Here is a 26374-nt window from a genome sequence, read left to right as displayed (position 1 = left end):
TGAAAGGTCCTCCTAACACTAATGGTGTATGTAGGTCTTCCTTAATATCCATTACTACGAAATCCGTAGGATACAAGAATTTGTCGACTTTCACTAAGACGTTCTCAACTATGCCCTTAGGATATCGAATTGTGTGATCGGCAAGTTAGATTGTCATTTTGGTTGGTGACAAGTCTCCTAACTCTAATCTCTTGTAGAGAGAGTAGGGGATTAGGTTGATACTTGCTCCTAAATCTGCTAGCGCATGAATGGTTCCAGATTGGTAGATTGAACACGGGAAAATGAATCGGCCCGTATCTCCTAGCTTTGGTGGTAGAGAGTTTTTGAGTAATGCAGAGCATTCTTCACTCAGTGGAATTTTGTTAGAGTCTGGTATCTTCTCCTTTGTAGAAAGAAGCCTTCGGATGTATCTCTTCTGGTTGGGAACTTTGGACATGGTGTCTAGGAATCTTCCATCAAGTTTGAAGGAATCAAGCTTGGATGGTTCTTCTTGTAGCCTTCCAGGATAGGGTACACGAACTGGAGTTTCTGGGGTCAGCTTCTGGGTATACGTTGATTTGTTCTTGAGCCTGGCTGACCTTCTCCGTGGTTCTTCCTCTGAGATTACGGAAACCATTTCCTTTGCTTCTTCTATATGGGGATTTTGGATAGTATTACTTGGCAACCTTCCCTGTGGTCGGGTCTCAAGATAACTGTCCGAGCTGCGTTTCCAGACTCTTGAGCAGAGCCAATTGATTTCTCATTAGTATCTCCATTTGATCTTGCCTGGCTGCAGTTCTCTGATTTAGCTGTTGTTGTCCTTGAATGAACTGAGTCAATTGATCATCAGCTCCGAGAGTGGGGTTAGTTGCTTTTGTAATCTGGGTGGTAGGGGAATTTTCCTTAACTGGTGAACCAGTGAGTGGAAGTGGTTGATCGTAGGTCAATTGAGATTGTTGGGCTGGATAAGGTGGATAGCGATAGCGAAAAGGTTGATTGCTTCATTGAAATTGATTAACCCTAAGTGGTTGATTGAATCCGAGATTTGGTGGACGAGCTGGGTATTTGACGTAACAGACTGAACCGTCAGGGTTTTCGTACTCAACTTGATATTCTTCAGTATGTTGCGGGTTGGTACAATTAACATAAGCCTGAGCTTGGTTAACCTGCTGTGGCTGCGTCTTCAATTCTCTGAGTTGTTTAGCGAGAGATTCCATCTTATCCGTGAGGGATTTAATGGCCTCCATTTGATTGTTAAGTGCTGAGAGTGGGCAGATGATGAAGTCGTTTCACCACTGTTCCAGTCATGATGATGCATTGTCATGTTCTCGAGCAATTCACATGCTTTGTCTGTGATTTGGTTCATCAGATTCCCTTGAGCTGCTGCATCGATCGTTGTCCTATGATTTACCGTAAGACCATTATAGAAGGTACAGATTTGGGCTGACCGTTCTAGCTGGTGATTAGGGCATTTCTTCAGCAGGGGTTTGAATCGCTCCCATGCAGTGTAAAGATATTCATCATAACTTTGTTTAAAGTTAATGATGTCATTCTTCAGTTTAGTTTGTTTAGAAGGAGGGAAATATTTGGTTAGGAATTTGGTAGCCATCTCCGTCCATGACGTGAGGGAATCTTTTTCCAGTCCTTCAAACCAGGTTTGAGCATGATGAGTGAGAGAGTAGGGAAATAAGTATAGCCAGACAATATCTTGTCCAATCCCTGGCTGTTTGTAGGAGTTCGAAAGAGATATGAATTTATCAAGGTGAGAATTAGGATCGTCATTCGGTAGTCCATGAAATTGGAAGCTATTCTGGATGAGCTGGATGGTGTGATGTTTTAACTCGAATGAGTGTCCTTAAATCTCTGGAAATCTGATTGGTCCTCCTCGACCTTCAATCGAGGGTTTGGTATTTTCTGCTAAAGTAACGCGTAATGCCATTTGATTTCTGATTCGTGCTTCCTTGCGTTCTTTAGAGATTATTGCGTCTAGATCAGGTACGAATAACAACGGCCCTGGTCTAGATCGGGTTTGGGTCATACACTAGGTATGCCCCTTTTGTTTTTAATTTTTAGCAAATAAACTAAGATAATCTAAAGTAATCTAAAGTAAGCTAAGGTAGTCTAATTCTAAGTTAATCTAATGTAATCTAATTTAATCTAAGGTAGTCTAAAGTAATCTAATTTAATGTAACTAACTATCCTATGGTTGAATATGTTTTTGGTTCTGGCTAGTGATTCCCTGGTATTTCGGTAACAGAGCTCCGCATGAACTATTCAACAAACCAAGTGGCCAAGCCGACTACGGAGAGGCAGGATCCTTTTGGTCCCAATACAATTTGCGACTGTTCGGAAAATCCAACAACCAAGACCATGTATAATTGTCTTTCTTAGACACCACTAAATGCTTGTGACTAAGTTTGATAGAGAGTAGTATTGCCTGATACCAGTTCCCCGGCAGTGGCGCCAAAAACTAGCTCCTCCAGTGATATGGCTAAAATGGACGGTTTTTATTCGCGCGGTGTCATCGGGCCGTAGCACGCCAGAATCAGCCACTCGAGGGAGGGGTACTGTTTTAAATTTATATTTAACGGAGCCTAAATCTTACTACTCCTTATAATAAGGGAAGTATGACCTAGAGTCATATTTTTGAGATATAAGCATAATCGAACCTATATTTAAGCCTAAGATAGTTAGGGAGTAGTGGTTATTTAATTTTGTGATTTTCTAATTTATAAGACAAATAAAGTAAATGCGATAAAATTCGTAATTCAAATAAGGTTAAAGTGAGTGCATACTATGACTTCATCAGTTATTCTGCCGAGATTATGGAATGCTTGCTCATGAATAGGCAGAGGCCTTGTATTCATTACACTGGTCCTAAACGCCCCTGTCATAAGACATGTCACTGGGTACTGCGTTAGGCTTGAATATTCTGAATACACAGCAACGTCCCTTACCCCCGATGCCCGTGCAGTCTGACTACAGGCATACACGTTCAGACGACTCATCCAATTGAGCGACTCGGTTGGGTGACGTATTAACATTCCACAATGGTCTAAACTTTCTTAAGCATAATAGAATACATGGTTTACCATATCCGAGAGACGTGATGTGTTTCAATGCTTTCGTTAATGATTGGTTTTAAATGATAGTTAGGCCCTTAAAAAGAGTTCAACCATAAAGAACACCATGGCCAAGTCAAGCTGACTTCCATGAACACGTTCAGTTATTCTAACGGTCCAATCCTTTATGTGTCTAAAGAAACAGTTCCTTAATTAACTAAGAATCCCTCAAGCGGGGTGCAATGCTTGAGACTGCGTTATGGTGCAGTGTACTGGTCAACACTAACCGGGTTCCATGGCCTTACTTAGCAGAGGTACAGCTTACAACAACCGCTGTGCTTCAGCGTGCACGTACGAAGTTTATATGCTTGGTGACTACACTAGCATGGTCTGGGACCGACAATGTACTAAGGGTCTAGTCAGATGTTTCACTACGAAATAGTCCTCAGTCAGAATCCAAAGCTTGATAGTCTTACTACAACCGGTTTGCCTCAGTCGATCTTACGTTGTATCCAATAGACTTCTCTTACTAAGGGGTGACACAGATAGTGTACTCTGAATTGGGGTTCGCGACTTCCCAATAACAGAGCCTATAACTACGTTCTATTAGTTGGAAAAGCGATTGAGTTTAAAGCATAATCGGAAAGCATTTTAACAGCATACACAAACCATAATATTATTTCGGCATTATAACTGCTTACATCATAGCATACACTAAAGATAACTACTCGCTAATCATGGCAACAATATCACATAACATAATTATAGAAGACATTATATAAAGATAAGGGATAGAAGTACTAGTAGATTAAACGAGTTCTGAATACAAAAGTGACAATTTCAATACTCCAGACCGCTCCTAATACAATCTTCGGCGTTCTTATCCGGGTACTAGGTTTCCTGCACGGAGTCGAAGGCCTTGAGAGTAGGACTAATATTGTACAAGAGAGAGAAAGAAGTGAATTGAAGTGTGTGTTGGAATGAATGACAAAGACCGTTTAAATAAACAAGAATTTTGCCTGCAAACGGCTGGCAAGCCGTTTGGCAGGCCGTATTTGGCAATCCGTTTGCTAGGTAAGCCGTTTAACGAGCCCGGTTGCCTGACCATTTGGCAGGCCGTTTGCCATACTGGCAAGCCGTATGGCAGGCCGTTTTTGTGCCTGGTCAACCTTGATTCACTGGATCGTAACTTGATTTCTTGTCTTTCACCGTTTTCGCTCTAGAATCTTCGTTTTAGCTCCGATTCTCTTGATTCTTTTTGCACCATCTTCGTAATTACTTGTTCTTCAATTCTAACCAACGAAATGGGTGTTTTGCCTACAAAGTTCGAATCTTTCTTGTTTTTGGGCCTTAATACCAGGGTGAAAACGTGACTTTTTAGCCGATATCATGTACCAATCCTCAATGTATTCAAAGATTGCTTTACGTAAAACACGAAAGACCTTGGACGCTTCAAAACCAAAAGACAAAGGTCCTCCTAAGCCTACACAGGCACTGAGGAAATCCTCCATGAAACCAAAAGTTCACTTGGATACACCACCCAAACGATCCTCTAACCCTAAACCAAAAGATCAAGGTTCTCCAAAGTCAACGGTGACTCCAAGAAAAACATCCTCGAAACCAAACGAACCTAACGTTGCCTTACCCGTAGAATCCAAGTTCCCAAGCAAAAAGATTTACTCCAGTTACCAGACCAAGATCAACCGTCCATTTCTATAAACAACTTATGGGAAAAATGGGGAGATTACGGGGCTTCGTGATCAATATGGTTAGCTTCTACACAAACCCATGAAGTCATCCATAGGTCCGAGAAATACCCCGCGTACCAAAATTGTCCTTGTTTTTAAACACTCAAAGAATAATCTTGCTAAACAAGGGTCAAATAAGAAGTGGACACCCAAACCATTTTCAACACCAAGATCCACTTCTTCTTTAAAACCAACTAAGTACTCATCGTCTGATTTAACGACCCATCAAAGTACACTTGACGACCATCGTTATCTTGGTCCCACAGCTTGATCATAACTCTATATAAATTTGATAAATAACCTTGCATTCTTTATTTAAAAATGGTTTCCTATAAAGGAAACCTACCAAAATATGTAAGTTTAGAAAAACCATACATAAATTCTTAACCAAAAGCTGACCAAAACAAAGTCAACAAACACCCACAATTTAATGTATCAAAATAGAATGCAAGTTAATGTTTAACAAAAGCTGCCATCATAAATATGCAGACTCTCTAAGCACAGCGGAAGCAATCAATCATGAACCTGAGAATGAAACATGCGATTAAACTGTCAACAAAAATGTTGAGTGAATTATAGGTTTAATATTGCAAACAATATTTAATTTAAACCATAAAAATTTATGTTTGAAAACATAAAGACCCATTTTGGACCACAAAATTATATGCTCGAAAACATATAAAAATATTATTCCATTAACCCGTGAGCCACCTGGTAATCACTTAACAATTATATACCCTTAACAAAACCAATATAAAAATATACACTGAACAGGTGTATCTTCCAAAATACGAAGTACTAATACATTCCGCTTATAAACTGCTAGCGCGACTAGCACGAAATGGGGTGTTAGGCCCTATAGATCTATCCAGAGGATTCGCGATCACCAGTAGAAACCAGTGATTATAATTACCAGATTAGGGAATATTTTTGTTCGACTCACAATGAATAATTTAAACCAACTTTCGCTTCTGTCCAATATGAAAAATAAAATGCATGTATTCTCATCCCAAAAGATTTAAAATAGAAAAATGGGACTATAACTCACCTTACGTAAACGAAGCAACAACACAGAAATGCGAACAGCAAATAGTAAAGTGATCAAGAATGATCACAACTCCGACCTATAAATAAAGCAGGTCGATATAAATAACTAACTTAGGTCAAGTCTTAGTATGATAGCTATAGTACTTGTTGCAGATAAGCATAGAACGGCACTCAGTATGTTTTGGTATGATCAGGACAGCGTATAACACGTACTTTCTATTTTTAGAAAGTTTCTATTTTTAGCAGGTTTCCATTTTTGAAAAGTTTCTATTTTTGAAAAGTTTCTATTTTTAGAAAGTTTTTAACTTAGGAAAGTTTCCTTAATTAGAAAAGTCAACAAAAGTCAACTGAAGTCAAGGTCAACTGAAAGTCAACTCAAAAGTCAACCTTGGTCAAACTTAGTCAATCATTAAATTTTAAACTATAAATTATATTAATAATATAAGTTATAATGTTATTTTAAGTCATATATATATATATATATATATATATATATATATATATATATATATATAATCATGTCATATCATAAGTTTAATTAAATTGAATTGAATTATTAAAGTTAACATAAGTTTTAATGATGTAATTAATATAACATCAGTAATTAGGTAATTAATTAAATATTAATCATAATATAAGTATTATTAATTAATAATAAATTTTTAATCATATTAATAATGAATTATTAATCATATCATAAGTTTTAATTATCATTATTAAATTATATGTATTTAATAATTAAATTATAATTAAATAATAACTAAGCCTTATAATAAATAAATAACTAATTAATTTTTATTATAAGTCTCGATATAATAATCCCATAACATAAGTTTAATACTTATCATAAGTATTTTCATTAATAATAAAATGTACTTTTAAATCATAAGTTTAATTAAATGAATAATTAAATCATAAGCAATTATTAAATGATATAATAAATATATATCATAAGTCTTAATTAAAATTAATTACTTTTAAGTCATAATTAATTTAATTATAATGCCAAACATTATTTATAACATAAGGTTCAATTTTATAACCATAAGTTTAATTAAACGTTCGTAGGGTCAAAACTTGAGCCTCGGGTGTCGGTTTTTGACGAATTTTATATATATCCTTTTCTAACCAACTAACCCGACACCTTAGTGAGCTCAAGAACACCCTAAGGTCAGTTCATAAGTCGCGATCCATAGCCATTAGCCAAACATATTCATTAATCCGTTTTAAATCTTGTTTTAGCCTTTCTGGGTGATCCGTGGCTCATGACCCGAACATGAATGTTCATACAATCATCAATAATAACCCAATGGTACACCCTAGAGACTCCAAATATGGTCACAAAGTCGGACCCCAACTGATCAAAATCGTTTTTACCTTTTAATTTCATCAAAACCCTAAATCGGACATAACTTTTGATCCGAAACTCAAAACAACATGAATCCAAAGCCTAAAATTATTGTCTTGATGAGAGGAACTCATCTATACACTTTAATTAACGAAAAAAATCTGTCAAGTATACTGATTTTAACGTTATATAGGCTGTCCACTTTTTGATCATACGAAAACACATGAAATCGAGCAAATCTACGTGTAATATCAACAACACAACAACATACTAGTACTATAACATCAACATATAATCAAAATATGTAATAAAAGATGAAATTGAAAGATCTAGGGTTCATGTTCATACCCAAATCAAAAATTGAGAAGAAGGATGATGAAGAACACGAAATGGAACACCCGAATAAGCAATTAACCTTAATGATTGATGAACAATTGTATGTGTTTTGATGTGAATGATTTTTGGGAGGTGGAGGGCTGAAAATTTCATTCACATGGGAAGGAGAGAAAGAGGAGAGAAATTAGGTCTAGGTTTATAATGGAAGTAGTGAAAAAAATGTGTTTAAGGGTAATTAAATTAACAAAATGGCAAAACCAACCCCTCATGGGGATTTTAGATGATCTAAGAGAGATGGTGGGCTTCTTTTATTCCATTTTGATGTAATGTTCAATAGCTTGTGGCCCCAAAGCCCGAACGGAGCCCGAAACACGAATATGTCGTTACACGATTAAATATTCGGAGAGAAAACGCATACGCGACAAATAAAATATATAAACACTATATATATTCATATGAAATAAAAATATCATATTTAAAATAATTGGGATTCAAAAATCTCAAATGTCTGACCGTTAGTTTGAAAATCGAAAAGATTCGCCGGATAGAAATCCACGACACGTAGAAACGCACAATTTTAATACGAATACAAATATTCATATAACACATAATAATTAATATATTATTACAAAAATAATAATATAGGTTATAGAAATGAGGTGGCATGAATAACAATTAGCGAACGTTAAATAATAAACGGTAAAAGATAACGGAAAAAGTAGGGTCGTGACATCTGAGCTACTTAAACTTAAGCCGAGATCCGTTTCTCTGGTTATGTCAAAAGATTTTCAACCATCCTTGATTCCACAAAATGAACTTTCTAAGGATACGCTGTGTATCAGACCCAAGTGGAATTCAATGTCCATAAGTCAGATCGATAATGCCTATAAATGGTATTCAAACTTGACTCTCAAAATTTGATTTGACTTCAAAATGGTTCTTGGACACAACGGTTCAAGACCCGGACTTAACCCACTGACACCTGACTGTCCACTCAGACATGTCCCTAACACAACCTCGGATGATCTCGATGTGTTTTGAACCTTCTTTCCTTCAACCTCGTCCAATCACAGGGATGGCACCCGCGGGTCGTGGGCGCGGATCCACTACATCCATCACCCGCACCCGCGGATTTTTTGAGCATCCGTTAGCCCACAGATCTTGGTTAACGGATTTATTTTTAGATCCATGCCCGTATCCACGGATATTCGCGGGTCGTGGGTTTACCCGCGGATCTTATTCATGAATTATATATGTAAATTAAAGTATTCAAAAAACCAAAATAAATATCATTATGCAATTCAAAGTGACATGAAAAGCATCATCCAATCATATACCCGTGTTTATGATATAATACAACGAGGAAACATACATTAATTATATTTTTTTTGCTAATATACGTGAAGCTACAATGTTTAATAGTAACAATTAAATTTTAGTAGCTAAAACTAATCATACAGTAGGTTGAATAATTTATAAAATTTATAAAATTTATAAATATAATACAATGAGGAAACATACATTAATTATATTTTTTTTGCTAATATACGTGAAGCTACAATGTTTAATAGTAACAATTAAAATTTAGTAGCTAAAACTAATCATACAGTAGGTTGAATAATTTATAAAATTTATAAATGATAGGTGAAAATTAGATTTATTAAGATAGTCTAATAAACGAAACAATCGACAACATGTTTTGATTATATAACACATGTGATGTGTAGTTGTGGATGCTCCAGTTACTAAAAAGTTCGATACCACAATGATATGAGGAATGTAAAAGCTTATACAGAGTAAATTATTACCTATTGTCCATTTATTCAAGGTGGTGTTTTTCACATTTAGAATGGGTATATCCGCGGATTATTTAAACGGGTATTACGGATTTTTGGATCGGATTTTACTCGCAACGGATCTATTATATCCATCACCCACTCGCGACCCGTCAGCGGGTACAAGATTACATCCATCGCCCACCCGCAGGTAGTTATTTTTGATTTTATCCGCCCATCACGGGTGCGGGTACCCACAGATCTCGGATTTTTTAGATCCATTGTCATCCATATCCAATCCCCAGTTACTCCAAAACCAATTTCGCCCTAATCCATATCCTTTGGTACACCTACTTCAGTAGTTGTAGGCGAATCACCATCCGTTGAAAAAAGACTCATATGAGTTTCTTCTCCTGGATGAACTTGACAACTGCATGTGTCTAGGGGGAGCAATGCATGTTCCTAGGGGGAGCATTGCATGTGCCTGAGGGGAGCAATAAGACCCACGATGAAATGACGGTTATCAAAATCTGAAATGTCAAAAAAAAATTAGGGGGAGAAGGAGGGAATGATGGTTCCCATAGATATCATGATGGTTCCCATAATAGATCTGTATGGGAACCGGACTCCAAAGAAGATTTTCACAAAAATCTTATATGGTGTATGCACATATATCCGTGTATGCCTCATGGCATAAATGTCTTCCATTCTTTCTCTTAAAAATATTTCAGTGGAAATGTCAAAAAAAAAATAGGGGGAGAAGGAGGGAATGATGGTTCCCATAATAGATCTGTATGGGAACCGCACTTCAAAGAAGGATACCAAAGGAGGGAATGATTGTTCCCATAGAGATCTATATGGGAACCACACTGGAAAGAAGGTTTTCTCTAAAACCTAAAATGGCCCGTGTATCAACTGCCTTCTAATATTTCTCATCAAAACCTATATTCCTTGTGTAGCAAATTGTCAAAATATGTTTTAATTTAAGATAAATCATATTTTGAGGGGGGAAAAAGACCAAGAAAATAAAGGTTTTATCAAAATATGACACGTCATATATTGAGGGGGAGGATAAAAGGATTAAAACCATAATGAGTTCCATACACTCATTATGGGACTCGATCTACAAAATGACTTCTGTATATTTCAGTACAGATTTCTCTTACAGAATGGCTCTTACATAAATTACAGTGTGAGACCCGCTCTTCAAATAAAATTTTCTAAAAACTAAATTTGCAAATTTTTTTTCAAAATAGGTTTTCACAAAGTAAAACATATTTTGAGGGGGAGAAAGAACAAATCCTTACAAAAGCTGATGCCTTCTACATACTTCTGTGTAGAACCTACACCTCAAAGTGGTGTCAAACACACTTCAAAGTGGTGTTAAACATCAAAACAAATTTTGCACAGATAACAGTGTAAAACCCATATTTTCACACATAACTATCCCAAGAAATTAAAGCTAAAATGTGCAACTATCAAGGGGGAGTTTAAATATTCAAATGTCAGCAATGACGGAGGATGTGTCCTAGTGACTGCCTCAGGAGGATGTGTCTAGATGACTGCCTCAAACAAAATAGTCATCAAATGACGGAGGATGTGTCCCAGTGACTGCCTTAGGAGGATGTGTCCAGATGACTGCCTCAAATGTTGAATGACCTAACAACTTGATGCAAATTAAGTTTTTGGAGTCTCGAACTGCTGAAGGGGTTTCGAAAAACCATGAATAGGAACCCCGCGTATCGGCCGGAAATCCTCTATCAACACCTTATTTTAGAAGGTGGGACCTCAAATAGGGTCCAAAAGTCAGACTTATCTTGTTGAGGGAGATCTGTCTAACTCAACGGAGAGGCAATATGACAATGCTTAGGCTTACCTTGGTAGATTTATCAGACCTCCGGAAGGATGATCACCTTAACGATAAGTCAACATTTAAGCCTGACCACACACACTCCTTGGAGAGTGTAACAACTGAAAGAGATGTGTCACCTCATGACATATCAATGAATTCATGACGCGATGTAACATCTTCCTAGATTACATTGATATCTACCGACACCAATGATGTGTTAGGTACAGTTGGAAGACTTGGTATAACCAAGAGCGGCATAGTAGCACAAAAGTCCCATGATACTTCAATCATAGAGGTGGATAGCTTGCTAACGCTGACTGGAACTTCAGTGACCAATCATCCTCAACATCCATCGAGGTTAAACATGGACCTACCAATACCAGTGAGGTCCCCAAATCCGAAAAGTGCTTTGGTTTCAGAAAAACTATCTAGCGTAACAACTAGCGTGAATGTTTTAAACCTGTCTAGTGTAACAACTAACTTAAATTTAACAAAACCAAAACATTTTCTGAAGATCCTGTTTTCCCTAAGGATCAAACTTTTACCTTAACCACTTTGTTTCTTCTTAGCAGGTACTCGTTCCCTCCCTAGCGGTAGACATATATTCTCTCTCTGCTATTTTGCGATGAACACGGGATGCCATATTCATGCTACACATGCTGAACACGGTACACCATATTCATCATGCGGAGAGAATGACACAAGTGTCAAACACAAACCAATCACGGACACGAAAAAGATGACTCAACATTTGAGGGGGAGCAAAAGAGGTTTACACAAGATCATATTAAGCTACTTTCAAGACCTTCTCAACATTTCATAAAGATGGTCGAAAGTCAAAGATCAAGACCTCATCGCCCGCCCGAACTAAAGAAGAAGACAGAATAAATCAACCATAACACTCCCAGATCTACTCATCCTATGCGTAAAAGTTCGTGTTCAAAGCTGATAGCGTCAAAAGCTTCATAGCTTCAAACCAAAATCAATGCCCAGAAGAAGGCTGCACAAGAAACTGCAAGAGAATGATCAAGGGAGGGTTACATCTTTTGAAAACCCCGCGCCAAGGACTAATTGTTGATAATCAAGGGGAAGGCTGTTGACAATTAACACTGTTTTGAAAACCCCATGCCAAGGGGGAGATTGTTGACAATGAATATTGTCTATTATATGTTACATGTGGTTTTAGTCTTACTAATGTAATAGGTAGTTTACTTATTAATGTATTTTATCTAGTTCACCATGGTAAATGTAACTTACCAAGTCAAGTTACCACTTGGAGGTTGCTAGTATAAAAGCAACCTCCCACACCCATTTGTAACGAGTTGAGTTAATGATAATGTTCTAGTTATTCTCTCAAGTATTACTTTCTCTATCTAGTTCTTATCATACCTAAACAACCCAAACCCACTAATACTTCACAAAACCGATCGGTAATCATCATATTAGGACTAACAGTTTCGGTATGTAATTATGCAACAAAACAAAAACTGCAATTTGTGTGTTATGAATTGGCTTATGAACTGATGTTAGATGGATACATAATCGAAGAATATATAAAATAGACTAGGATACCATAGTAAACGGATTTTTAAAAGTTGTTTTATGATTACTCGAATGTTCGTGCTACAACGTGTTGACTAGTAAATTGTTCATGGACCAAACGACCATTTAACATGCTTTATATTGACCAATCTTTTGTGTTATGTAAATTGCATGATTATTACTTGATAATTCATGTAGACTTCATATGCTAAATGTTTCTAGATGTTCGTATATTCGACCCCGAAAACAACTACCTAATTAGGATCGAATCTGTCTATTTTGCACAAATAAATGTCTAGCATGAAGTAGGATTTGAATTGGACTTTTTGCTTTTGGTATGTTGTAGTATATATATATATATATTATTTAACATATCTTGTTTGTATGTCGATCTCTGGATGCTTTTTTTTCTATGTGTTACATGCGTGCCGAAACTGAATGCCTGGATTCTGTCTAAATCAGAAAGTCCGACAAGTTGGTCAAAATTGTACAAATTGGCTATATGAAATTCTTTGATTATTTTACCACTAATAATTTGAGGTGTTTAGAGTCATCTCCAATTGGCCGCTCATTAATTGATATTTTCTAAATTAAATGAGAATTAATACAAAACTGATGCGCAAACAGAAACTGAACTTGATTGTTTTGCAAGCTACGTGAGTTCTAGGAATCGTATGATAGTGTGTGTCATAACCCGTCCTTAACCATAAGAACGTGTTAAATAACGTATGATTTCATTGCGAGGTATTGACCTCTATATGCGACATTTTTAAAAAGGAAAACTGCATATATTATACATTACAAACCAAACCATTATTTTTGTTACAAGCTTTAGACAATAAAAAGATGATTATCGTTTAACGATAATCTTCGACTTACAAACTTTACAAATGATAATAACAACACGATTTCTAGCATATTTTACAACACACGTCCTCGGATATGCAGTTTTATTTTTGACACAAATATGAGTACGCATGATCCTGCTTAGATTCAACATAATGCAGCGGAAGCTTTAATTATCACCTGAGAATAAACATGTTTAAAAACGTCAACATAAAGTTGGTGAGATATAGGTTTAGTGCGCAGCAATATATATATATAGACCACAAGATTTCGTATATAAACATTTCAATAAAAATATTCTAAGTGGTTGAGCACTTGGTAACCATACTTAACATTTTCACGTCGCATATTCCCTTTAATATGAAATCTTACTACACCGTACCAAGTGTAGTCACAAAACGAAGTACTGTGCAACCGTTGAATACTGGTCGTCCAGTCCGATTGGGGTTGTCAGGCCCGATAGATCTATCAACAGGATTCGCGTTTACAATACCGCTGTAAATATTAGTTACCAAGCTACAGGGAAGTATGCCAGTGGTACAACTCAACGTAGAATATATTTTTCAGTTACTTGTGTCCATAACGTAAAACATAAAATACATGTATTCTCATCCCGAAATATTTAGAGTTTAAAAGTGGGACTATATACTCACTCTTGTCTTGATGATATATATATTTTGACTCGGTCTTCCGGTTGATATCACGAACCTATCCATATATAATATATCAATATGTTTTCATTTTTAAACAAACGTTATAAATATATACTTGTTATACTTTTAATACTTTGAATAATTCCTTAGTCCGTAGTTAGCAGTCCGATGTTAGTAATTCAATTTTAATGGTTCATTTTTAGATGTTTAATATACCCGCAATGAAATAAATAAAACCCCCAACGAAATCAATAAAACCCCATCGTATATGTGTTGGTCGAGATTAATCTTGACCCATGGTACCGGTGTTGTCAAATGACGTGTTGCGTACATAAAGTACCGGTGTTGTCAAATGACGTGTTGCGTACAAACATGGGATCTTATGATTAATCTTCTCGTATTATTTACGGGTGATCCTGAACCATATAAAATTGAATTATAAGTACATATATATAAAATATCATGTTATCTTAGAAATATGTGATTTATATCATTTTTTTCCAATTGATCCCGTAGTTGAAATGATCTAGGATAACCAATTTTGTTTCGGTCATAGTTTCTTCGTTACAAATCCGTTTTCGTTGATTCAAATTGCCATCTTCTTGGATCGAGTTCTTCTTTAAGACTATGAACTGTAAATACCTTGGTTTGTATTCAAAATCATACGGCATAAGTGAAACATTAGTGAAACATATGAAGTTAAACATTTTTGTTACAACAAAATCATTTAATGACCATTTTTCTAAAAATACTTATACTTTGAAAAACCAAGTTTTACCTTGTTAAATTAGTATATACATAAGTTATATTACAGGTCTTGAAGTATTTTAAAAGTTAAGTTAGAAGGATCTATTTAGTTTGCAAACAAGTTTGAAAACATTCAAACTATGTTCTTGTTGTTAAACTTTTGTACCACAAAATAAGATAGCTATATATATATGAATCGAATAAGGTTATGAACATAGTTACTACCTCAAGTTCCTTGGATAAGTTTGCTGTAAAAGAGGAGTAAGAAGCTAGAATCAAAAGGGTGATAGAAGTGGATGAAAGATTGGAAGTAAGTTGGTGTTCTTGGAGGGTTTTCTTGAAGTGTTTTTGTATGGTTTTCTTATGGTGTTTTAGTATGGTTTTTGAAGCTAGATCTTCAAGGTAAGTTGCTGAATTGTTATGGAGTTTAAGACTCTTGAATGTGTGTGTGTTTTTAGCTAGAGAATGGAAGTAAAAATGAACTAAAATGATGATACATATATACACCATAAAAACGTGTTTCATGGGCATACATGGACAAATTTTAGTTTGTAATCTTGCTAATTAGTCTTGCAATCATACAAAAGTAATTACCTAGCTCTAAGGGCATGAATAATGGCTGGTTAGGTGGTGATTTTGATGTGTATTTACTATTAGTAAATACGTATAGGAGCTAGGTATGATACGAGTACAAATACTCTAGGTATACGTATAGAAATTTTGTGAAAAATGAAATGAGGATTCAAATATAGCTATCTTTTGTGAATACACTTATATGGTTTTATGTATTTAAGTTCTTTAAAAGTAATTAAATACATTACTTATACAATATATGTATAACATTATAAGTCTTAAGTATATATGTCAAATAACGTTACGTATTGTTATCGTTTTGAAAACTTAAGTTAGTAGTTTCAAAATACACATATAACTTGTTGTTATTAATATAAAATGAGGTATTAAATCATTCTTTAATCATGTTAAATATGTATATATACATATATATACACAGACGTATAATTATCATATATTGTATAGTTCGTGATATCATCGGTCAAACTAGACGGTCAAACGTTGTATAAAACTCTTTTCGGAAATATAAGTCTCAACAATTTGGATTACTTATCATGTTGGTAAGGTTTAATTTATGTAAATATCAATCTTATAAGTATAGAACGATCGAAAAAGTGCGGGTCGTTACATTACCTCCCCGTTAAATAAATTTCGTCCCGAAATTTTAAAATTGTACCTATTTTGCGTTATCGAGAAACAAGTGCGGATACTTTCGTTTCATCTGATCCTCGCGTTCCCAAGTAAACTCGGGACCTCTTCTAGCATTCCAACGAACCTTAACAATCGGTATATTACTCTGTTTGAGCTGTTTAACTTCACGGTCCATGATTTCGATTGGTTCTTCGACGAATTGTAGTTTCTCGTCGACATGGATTTCTTCAAGAGGAATGGTGAGGTCTTCCTTTGCAAGACACTTCTTAAGGTTTGAGACGTGAAAGGTATTATGTACTCCGGCGAGTTGTTGTGGTAACTCGAGTCGATAAGCTACCGGTCCAATGCGTTCGATGATCTTAAACGGGCCTACGTATCTTGGGTTCAGTTTACCCCTTTTGCCGAAACGTATTACACCTTTCCAAGGTGACACCTTTAGCATAACCATGTCCCCGACCTGAAACTCTAATGGTTTCCTTCGAACATCGGCGTAGCTCTTTTGGCGACTACGGGCTGTTTTCAATCTCTCCTTGATTTGCACTATCTTCTCAGTCGTTTCATGTATGATCTCGGGACCAGTTAAATGTCGATCTCCTACTTCATTCCAACAGATAGGAGATCTACACTTCCTTCCGTACAATGCTTCGAATGGCGCAGCTCCAATGCTCGCATGATAACTATTATTATACGAGAATTCTGCTAACGGTAGATATTTATCCCATCCGTTTCCAAAATCGATCACACATGCCCTGAGCATGTCTTCGAGAGTCTGAATCGTTCTCTCACTCTGTCCATCGGTTTGTGGATGATATGCGGTACTCATATCCAACCGAGTTCCTAGTGCCTCCTGTAGTGATTGCCAAAATTTTGAAGTAAATCTACTATCACGATCGGATATAATGGAAATAGGTATTCCATGCCTTGAAACTATTTCCTTTATATATAATCGTAATAATTTCTCCATTCTATCTGTTTCCTTTATAGGCAAGAAATGTGCAGATTTGGTAAGACGATCAACAATTACCCAAATGGTGTCGTATCCCCAGGCAGTCTTTGGTAACTTCGTGATGAAATCCATGGTAATACCATCCCATTTCCATTCTGGGATTTCTGGTTGTTGAAGTAACCCTGACGGCTTTTGGTGTTCTGCTTTGACTTTGGAACAAGTTAAACATTCCCCAACATATGTTGCAACGTCTGTCTTCAAATTAGGCCACCAATAATGCGTCTTAAGATCTTGGTACATCTTTCCAACTCCAGGATGTATCGAATATCTTGTCTTATGTGCCTCGTTCAATATCAACTTCCTTAATCCACCCAACTTCGGTACCCAAATACGATTTGCAAAATATCGAATTCCATCTTCCTGCATAACGAGTTGCTTCTCATACTTCTTCATTATTTCATTTCCTATATTTTCTTTAGTAAGTGCTTCTCGTTGAACTTCTTTGATTTGTGAGTTGAGATTCATGCGAATTTTTATGTTCATCGCTCGTACTCGAATTGGTTCTCGTTCCTTTCTGCTTAGAGCATCGGCCACCACGTTCGCCTTCCCGGGATGATAACGAATTTCACAATCATAGTCGTTTATCAGCTCGACCCACCTACGTTGCCTCATGTTCAGTTGTTTTTGATCGAAAATATGTTGAAGGCTTTTATGATCAGTAAACACAGTGAATTTAACCCCATACAAGTAGTGTCTCCACATCTTCAATGCAAACACGACTGCTCCTAATTCTAGATCATGCGTCGTATAATTTCGCTCGTGAATCTTCAATTGTCGGGATGCGAATGCAATAACTTTCTTCCGTTGCATAAGAACACAACCAAAACCTTGTCGCGAAGCGTCACAATATATTTCGAAATCATCGTTCCCTTCTGGTAACGATAATATAGGTGCCGTAGTTAACTTCTTCTTCAGTATTTGAAATGCGTTCTCCTGCTCCGAGGTCCATTCGTATTTCTTCCCTTTTTGCGTTAATGCTGTCAACGGCTTAGCTATTCGAGAAAAATCTTGAATAAACCTTCTATAATAACCGGCTAAACCCAAAAATTGGCGTATCTGCATTGGTGTCTTAGGAGTCTCCCATTTTTCAATGGCTTCAATTTTTGCTGGATCAACCTGAATTCCTTTGCTTCTAACAACGTGGCCAAGAAATTGTACTTCTTTCAACCAGAAAGCACACTTAGAAAATTTAGCATATAGCTGTTCTTTTCTCAACAACTCTAATATCAACCTTAAATGCTGCTCATGCTCTTGCTCACTCTTGGAATAGATAAGAATATCATCAATGAAAACGATAACAAACTTATCTAAATACGGACTACAAACTCGATTCATGAGGTCCATGAATACAGCTGGCGCATTCGTCAATCCAAACGGCATAACCAAAAATTCGTAATGACCATAACGTGTCCGAAAAGCAGTTTTCGGAATATCCTCTTCTTTGACGCGTAGTTGATGATAGCCCGATCTTAAGTCAATTTTTGAATAAACACATGATCCTTGCAATTGATCAAATAAGTCATCAATTCTCGGTAGTGGATACCGATTCTTGATAGTTAACTTATTTAATTCACGATAGTCTATACACATCCTAAAAGATCCATCTTTCTTCTTAACAAACAAAATTGGAGCTCCCCACGGTGAAGTACTCGGTCGTATGAATCCACGGTCCAGTAATTCTTTTAACTGACTTTGAAGTTCTTTTAACTCGGACGGTGCAAGTCTATATGGAGCACGAGCCACTGGTGCAGCTCCTGGTACTAAATCTATTTGAAATTCTACCGATCTAAATGGAGGTAATCCCGGCAATTCTTCCGGAAAAACTTCAGGAAAATCTCTTGCCACAGGCACGTCGTTGATGCACTTTTCTTTCTTTTCGACTTTATTAACATGTGCTAAAATAGCGTAACATCCCTTTTCTAAACACTTCTTGGCTTTCAAACAGCTAATGAGTTTTAGCTTTGAATCACCCTTCTCTCCGTAAATCATCACCGGCATTTTATCCTTACCAGGAATACGAATTGCCTTCTTGGCACAAACAACTTCCGCTCCTATTTTGGACATCCAGTCCATGCCAACTATTACATCAAAACCTCCTAATTCTACGGGTATTAAGTCGATTTTAAACGTTTCTCCGGCTAGATTTATTTCACAATCACGACAAATTTTATCGGCTTTAATTAGCTTACCATTAGCTAACTCAATCAAGTACTTAGCATCTAGAGGTAATGATGAACAATTCAATTTAGTGTAAAAATTTCTACACACATAACTTCTATCGGCGCCAGTATCAAATAAAATAGATGCTGATAAGTTATTAATGGTAAACGTACCCGTAACAAGCTCCGGGTCTTCTCGTGCCTCTCTAGCATTAATAACAAACGCTCTTCCACGTGCAGGTCCGCCATTCTGATTCGGGCACTGGCTCTTATAATGACCTTGTTTTCCACACCCAAAACAAGTAATGTTAGCCAAAGCAGTTCTATTTGCGTTGGTGGCAGGAGTCTTGTTACCATTTGCATTTGTAACGAGAGCCTTACAATCTTCAGCAAGATGTCCCTGTCTATTGCATTTAGTGCACAACACACTACAGTAACCAAAATGATGTTTGTGACAACGGTTGCATAAAGGACTTTGTCCTTTGTAACCAAAGCCTGAACCGCTACCCGCACCTTTCGTGGTTTCTTGTTTCTTATAAGGTTGTTGTTGGTTACCTTGATCATAACCTCCATTCCACTTTTTCTTGTTCCCCAATACCTTCACCTCAGTATTGAATGCTTTCTTGTCCAAAATGACCTGATCCATTAGCTCGTTTGCCATGGTTATAGCTTCATGAATTGTCTTAGGTTTCGATGTTGTAACGTTTGCCTTGACCTTTTTGGGCAAACCACCTTTATACATTTCAATCTTCCGTGCTTCGGTTGGAACCAATTCAGGACATAGCAAAACTAATTCCATGAATCGCTGGTTGTAGTTGGTGATTTCAGTACCAACCACCTTCAAACTTCGTAACTCATCTTCTAACTTAATAACCTCATTCCTTGGACAATACTCGGTGATTATCATTGCTTTGAATTCTTCCCATGGAGTATCATAAGCTACATCTCCTCCTACCGCCTTCACATAATTCTTCCACCATGTGAGTGCACTATCTTGTAAAGTGCACGATGCAAACTTGGTCATGTCTTTTTCATCACAACCGCTGATTTTGAACACCGTCTCCATCTTTTCTATCCATCGGGTTAAACCGATAGGTCCTTCCGTTCCACTGAATGATGATGGCTTGCAAGCTTGAAACGTCTTGTAGGAGCATCCTACACGAGGATTTGGATTAACTGCAGCAGCTCTTGCAGCCTCAACCCATAACATTCTGTCGTTCACTCGCTGGTTGATGAGTTCCTCGAGTTCTTGTTCCGTCATTCGATTCAATCGCGCCATTTCCTAATGAAAGAAAATAATTATTCACATGGATTATTATAGATGTAGTGTGTATTTATAGTACATTATAGCTTATTAATAATATGAACTAGGTATTATTATAAAAGCCTTTTCTTCTTATTAGCGTTTTATAATTATATCTTGGGTAGTACCTACCCGTTAATGTTCATACTTAATAGCTTAGTACAGAATCAATTACTACAATCTAAATAATACTTAACCATGGAAAATTATTGCATTTCATACTTCAATATTTTACATATGCTTATCTTACATCGAACATTAAGCAAACCACACTATTAATATTATACAAAACATTATTCGGTTCCATGGTTTGACACAGCAGCGCATCGTTTGATCTATTTTCTAGGACGTTTAGACACAAAGATTTGCTTAACGCTTATCCTAACTGTCTGCCTATATTTTGGCTGTGGGACTGAAGAACTGGATACCGGGACAGAACGAATAGGAATAGCGGGGATAGGGGTGGTAGTGTTGAGTGGAATTGGTGCCACATCATTCTCATTAAACTCGGGATTTGGATTTTCTAATTCATTAGCCTTTCGTTTCTTTCCTAGTTCGAACTCGTCTTTTGTAATTTCCTGTATTTCTTCCTCGGGTTCACTTTCCTCCTCGGGTTCACTTTCCTCCTCGGGTTCACTTTCCGATATTTCTATAGTTGGTTCATCCGGAAATTGTGAGTCTTCCCCAAGGATATCATTTTCGTCATCGGACAGGTTAATGACTGGAACGCCATCTGAAGATTCTGATTCGGAGTCGTTGATTGTGATAACAATTTTTGAGCTCGACATCTATCACACAACAACTAACCCATTAGTACTTATATAATATTTACATATAAATTTTAACCAACAGTGATAAGCAATGGTTTTTTTTTTTTTAAATCAGACCCGGTCAAAGTCCAGACTTACTAATGTATCCTAACGGCTTCTCGGTTAGACACACTAATGCAGACCTGGTTCGCTAAGACCAACGCTCTGATACCACATGTCATAACCCGTCCTTAACCATAAGAACGTGTTAAATAACGTATGATTTCATTGCGAGGTATTGACCTCTATATGCGACATTTTTAAAAAGGAAAACTGCATATATTATACATTACAAACCAAACCATTATTTTTGTTACAAGCTTTAGACAATAAAAAGATGATTATCGTTTAACGATAATCTTCGACTTACAAACTTTACAAATGATAATAACAACACGATTTCTAGCATATTTTACAACACACGTCCTCGGATATGCAGTTTTATTTTTGACACAAATATGAGTACGCATGATCCTGCTTAGATTCAACATAATGCAGCGGAAGCTTTAATTATCACCTGAGAATAAACATGTTTAAAAACGTCAACATAAAGTTGGTGAGATATAGGTTTAGTGCGCAGCAATATATATATATAGACCACAAGATTTCGTATATAAACATTTCAATAAAAATATTCTAAGTGGTTGAGCACTTGGTAACCATACTTAACATTTTCACGTCGCATATTCCCTTTAATATGAAATCTTACTACACCGTACCAAGTGTAGTCACAAAACGAAGTACTGTGCAACCGTTGAATACTGGTCGTCCAGTCCGATTGGGGTTGTCAGGCCCGATAGATCTATCAACAGGATTCGCGTTTACAATACCGCTGTAAATATTAGTTACCAAGCTACAGGGAAGTATGCCAGTGGTACAACTCAACGTAGAATATATTTTTCAGTTACTTGTGTCCATAACGTAAAACATAAAATACATGTATTCTCATCCCGAAATATTTAGAGTTTAAAAGTGGGACTATATACTCACTCTTGTCTTGATGATATATATATTTTGACTCGGTCTTCCGGTTGATATCACGAACCTATCCATATATAATATATCAATATGTTTTCATTTTTAAACAAACGTTATAAATATATACTTGTTATACTTTTAATACTTTGAATAATTCCTTAGTCCGTAGTTAGCAGTCCGATGTTAGTAATTCAATTTTAATGGTTCATTTTTAGATGTTTAATATACCCGCAATGAAATAAATAAAACCCCCAACGAAATCAATAAAACCCCATCGTATATGTGTTGGTCGAGATTAATCTTGACCCATGGTACCGGTGTTGTCAAATGACGTGTTGCGTACATAAAGTACCGGTGTTGTCAAATGACGTGTTGCGTACAAACATGGGATCTTATGATTAATCTTCTCGTATTGTTTACGGGTGATCCTGAACCATATAAAATTGAATTATAAGTACATATATATAAAATATCATGTTATCTTAGAAATATGTGATTTATATCATTTTTTTCCAATTGATCCCGTAGTTGAAATGATCTAGGATAACCAATTTTGTTTCGGTCATAGTTTCTTCGTTACAAATCCGTTTTCGTTGATTCAAATTGCCATCTTCTTGGATCGAGTTCTTCTTTAAGACTATGAACTGTAAATACCTTGGTTTGTATTCAAAATCATACGGCATAAGTGAAACATTAGTGAAACATATGAAGTTAAACATTTTTGTTACAACAAAATCATTTAATGACCATTTTTCTAAAAATACTTATACTTTGAAAAACCAAGTTTTACCTTGTTAAATTAGTATATACATAAGTTATATTACAGGTCTTGAAGTATTTTAAAAGTTAAGTTAGAAGGATCTATTTAGTTTGCAAACAAGTTTGAAAACATTCAAACTATGTTCTTGTTGTTAAACTTTTGTACCACAAAATAAGATAGCTATATATATATGAATCGAATAAGGTTATGAACATAGTTACTACCTCAAGTTCCTTGGATAAGTTTGCTGTAAAAGAGGAGTAAGAAGCTAGAATCAAAAGGGTGATAGAAGTGGATGAAAGATTGGAAGTAAGTTGGTGTTCTTGGAGGGTTTTCTTGAAGTGTTTTTGTATGGTTTTCTTATGGTGTTTTAGTATGGTTTTTGAAGGTAGATCTTCAAGGTAAGTTGCTGAATTGTTATGGAGTTTAAGACTCTTGAATGTGTGTGTGTTTTTAGCTAGAGAATGGAAGTAAAAATGAACTAAAATGATGATACATATATACACCATAAAAACGTGTTTCATGGGCATACATGGACAAATTTTAGTTTGTAATCTTGCTAATTAGTCTTGCAATCATACAAAAGTAATTACCTAGCTCTAAGGGCATGAATAATGGCTGGTTAGGTGGTGATTTTGATGTGTATTTACTATTAGTAAATACGTATAGGAGCTAGGTATGATACGAGTACAAATACTCTAGGTATACGTATAGAAATTTTGTGAAAAATGAAATGAGGATTCAAATATAGCTATCTTTTGTGAATACACTTATATGGTTTTATGTATTTAAGTTCTTTAAAAGTAATTAAATACATTACTTATACAATATATGTATAACATTATAAGTCTTAAGTATATATGTCAAATAACGTTACGTATTGTTATCGTTTTGAAAACTTAAGTTAGTAGTTTCAAAATACACATATAACTTGTTGTTATTAATATAAAATGAGGTATTAAATCATTCTTTAATCATGTTAAATATGTATATATACATATATATACACAGACGTATAATTATCATATATTGTATAGTTCGTGATATCATCGGTCAAACTAGACGGTCAAACGTTGTATAAAACTCTTTTCGGAAATATAAGTCTCAACAATTTGGATTACTTATCATGTTGGTAAGGTTTAATTTATGTAAATATCAATCTTATAAGTATAGAACGATCGAAAAAGTGCGGGTCGTTACAGTGTGCTTAGTCTTTTTAGAAAGATTATAACATTTTGGAGTTTTTCATAATTGTTCGATGTGTCATTTATGAACTATGCTTGTCTGATTGCATGACTACTGTGAAAACGTACGAAAGCTAAACTTGTAAGCGTTATTTAACTAAACGACTATGTGTAACTAATAACTTGATTTTGATTTGACTTTAAGATAACATTAGCATGACCTACTGATGTAGTTGACCTATGTTGACCACTTTGACCAAGTTTGACTTTTTGTTGATTTGCTTGACTAGTTGACTTCTGTGTTGACTTTTACTATATGATTACATCGGTCTGAGCAATAGGGCAACTGTTATGTAAGTCTATGTTTTGAAACAAAGCTTATGTAACTATAAATGGTACATTTAGGTTGCATTACTTGGTCGTTATAATTCGACTACTGTTGCTTGTGATTTGTCAAGTGCACACAAGGTGAGTCTACAATCTCTTACACTTTTACTTTTTGGGATGACATAACATGCTGATTTTAAATTATTTTACGCATTAGACACGAGTACAAAAACTGAACATACACTATGAGTTTGATCCAAAAGCTTCTATTTTGAATATATTAATTACTTTGTAAGGCTCGAACTATAAGGACGGTATCGTAGGTTTGACAAACCTCACTCAACGAACTAGGGTGCTTATAACTTTGTTACCGAATACTTGATCAGCGTTTGCAATATGGGTAAAAGAAGACGTGTAGCGCATTTAAGCTATCCACGGGTTAAAGCTTTATATTCAAGTGCTCATAACTATTGTATAACTTTTACTGTTTTGAACTAAATCTCGTGGTCTAACTATGATAAACTGATTTACTTAAACCGGTAGATTCACTCAACATATTTGTTGATCATTTTCATGTTTTATCTCAGGTTCTTAAAGTTATTAGCTTCCACATACTTTGATGACTTTGTGCTTACGTGGTGCATACACTGGATATGAGTCCAGCATGATTTGATTTATGTCAAGAACGTTTATGATCGCATTTAAAACTATTTCTTTTAAATAATGTTTAAAGATTATTTACTTATGTCATTAATGTTAACTTTTTGATTTACCTACTTTAATGATAACGTCTTTTGAAATAAATGCGATTGCTTTTCAAAAAACGTCTCATATAGAGGGAGGGACCATTAACTGTGGGACCAGGAGTTAAAATTCCGTTAGTGTGTTCTGGCGGGGTGTTACACAACAGCTATATCAGGACCAGTACCAGCAGCAAAAGAAGGCTTGCCAGTACCAGCCACAGCACCAGTAGAAACAATATCAGCTGCCCTGCTAAGATCTGAAACAATGGAACAAGTTATGTTAACAATAGTATAATCAAATAAATTTGACTCAACAATTGCATCAGATATTGGTCTCTGGGGACAAATGTGTATTTTAGTTAGCCCTTCGATTGAGATAGATTATGGTATCTGTAAGTACAACTGTGACTCTGCTGACTCATTGGCAACACATGTTGACTTAGATTGTGTAAGAGTTTTAGCTGGTTTAAATATGTTAGTGTGACTCTTGTCATGATCCAAGTTGCAAGTGGGCTGAGAAGTAGCCTGAGCAGGTTCAACATGATGAGGAGCCAGCTCAAGTCTGCTTTAGGGGTTAAGTAGGTTCTCTGCTGGTTGTACTATCAGCAGAAGATATTTCTTGAAGTATAGTTTTGAAAAATGTGGAAGCGCCTGGTTAGAGGAGTATGGGTTGCTACTCCTCTTAACACTAGTTTTAAAACCAGTCAGTGTGGGAGCAAAGGGCATTCCTTTAACTCCACTTTCAACATTTAAATTAGTAGATAAAATATTTTCAATTATGTTAGTAATTTCTGCTGTTTGGTCTAGAGATGCACTAGGTTCCATAGCATCATCCTTTTCAGGAGCAGCAGTTGAGACTGGTGCTTTCTCCCCTTTGGCCTGCTTAGAGCCAGCTTTCGATCGTTTAGATTTGCCTGTTACCAAGAAATGGATGAGCAACGGATTC

At 36.0% G+C, this 26374-nt stretch overlaps 1 non-coding gene across 1 annotated transcript; it reads left to right on the top strand.

The window, feature by feature from the left end:
• The first annotated feature begins 1433 nt into the window (after window positions 1-1433).
• Window positions 1434-1540, top strand: LOC139887426 (small nucleolar RNA R71). The gene has a single exon (XR_011773259.1). It is a non-coding gene; the product is annotated as a small nucleolar RNA R71 (small nucleolar RNA).
• Window positions 1541-26374: the final 24834 nt, after the last annotated feature.

Source organism: Rutidosis leptorrhynchoides, chromosome 1, assembly GCF_046630445.1.
Source record: "Rutidosis leptorrhynchoides isolate AG116_Rl617_1_P2 chromosome 1, CSIRO_AGI_Rlap_v1, whole genome shotgun sequence".
NCBI classification, from domain to species: Eukaryota; Viridiplantae; Streptophyta; class Magnoliopsida; order Asterales; family Asteraceae; genus Rutidosis; species Rutidosis leptorrhynchoides.
This window is presented reverse-complemented; position numbering and strand designations above follow the sequence as displayed.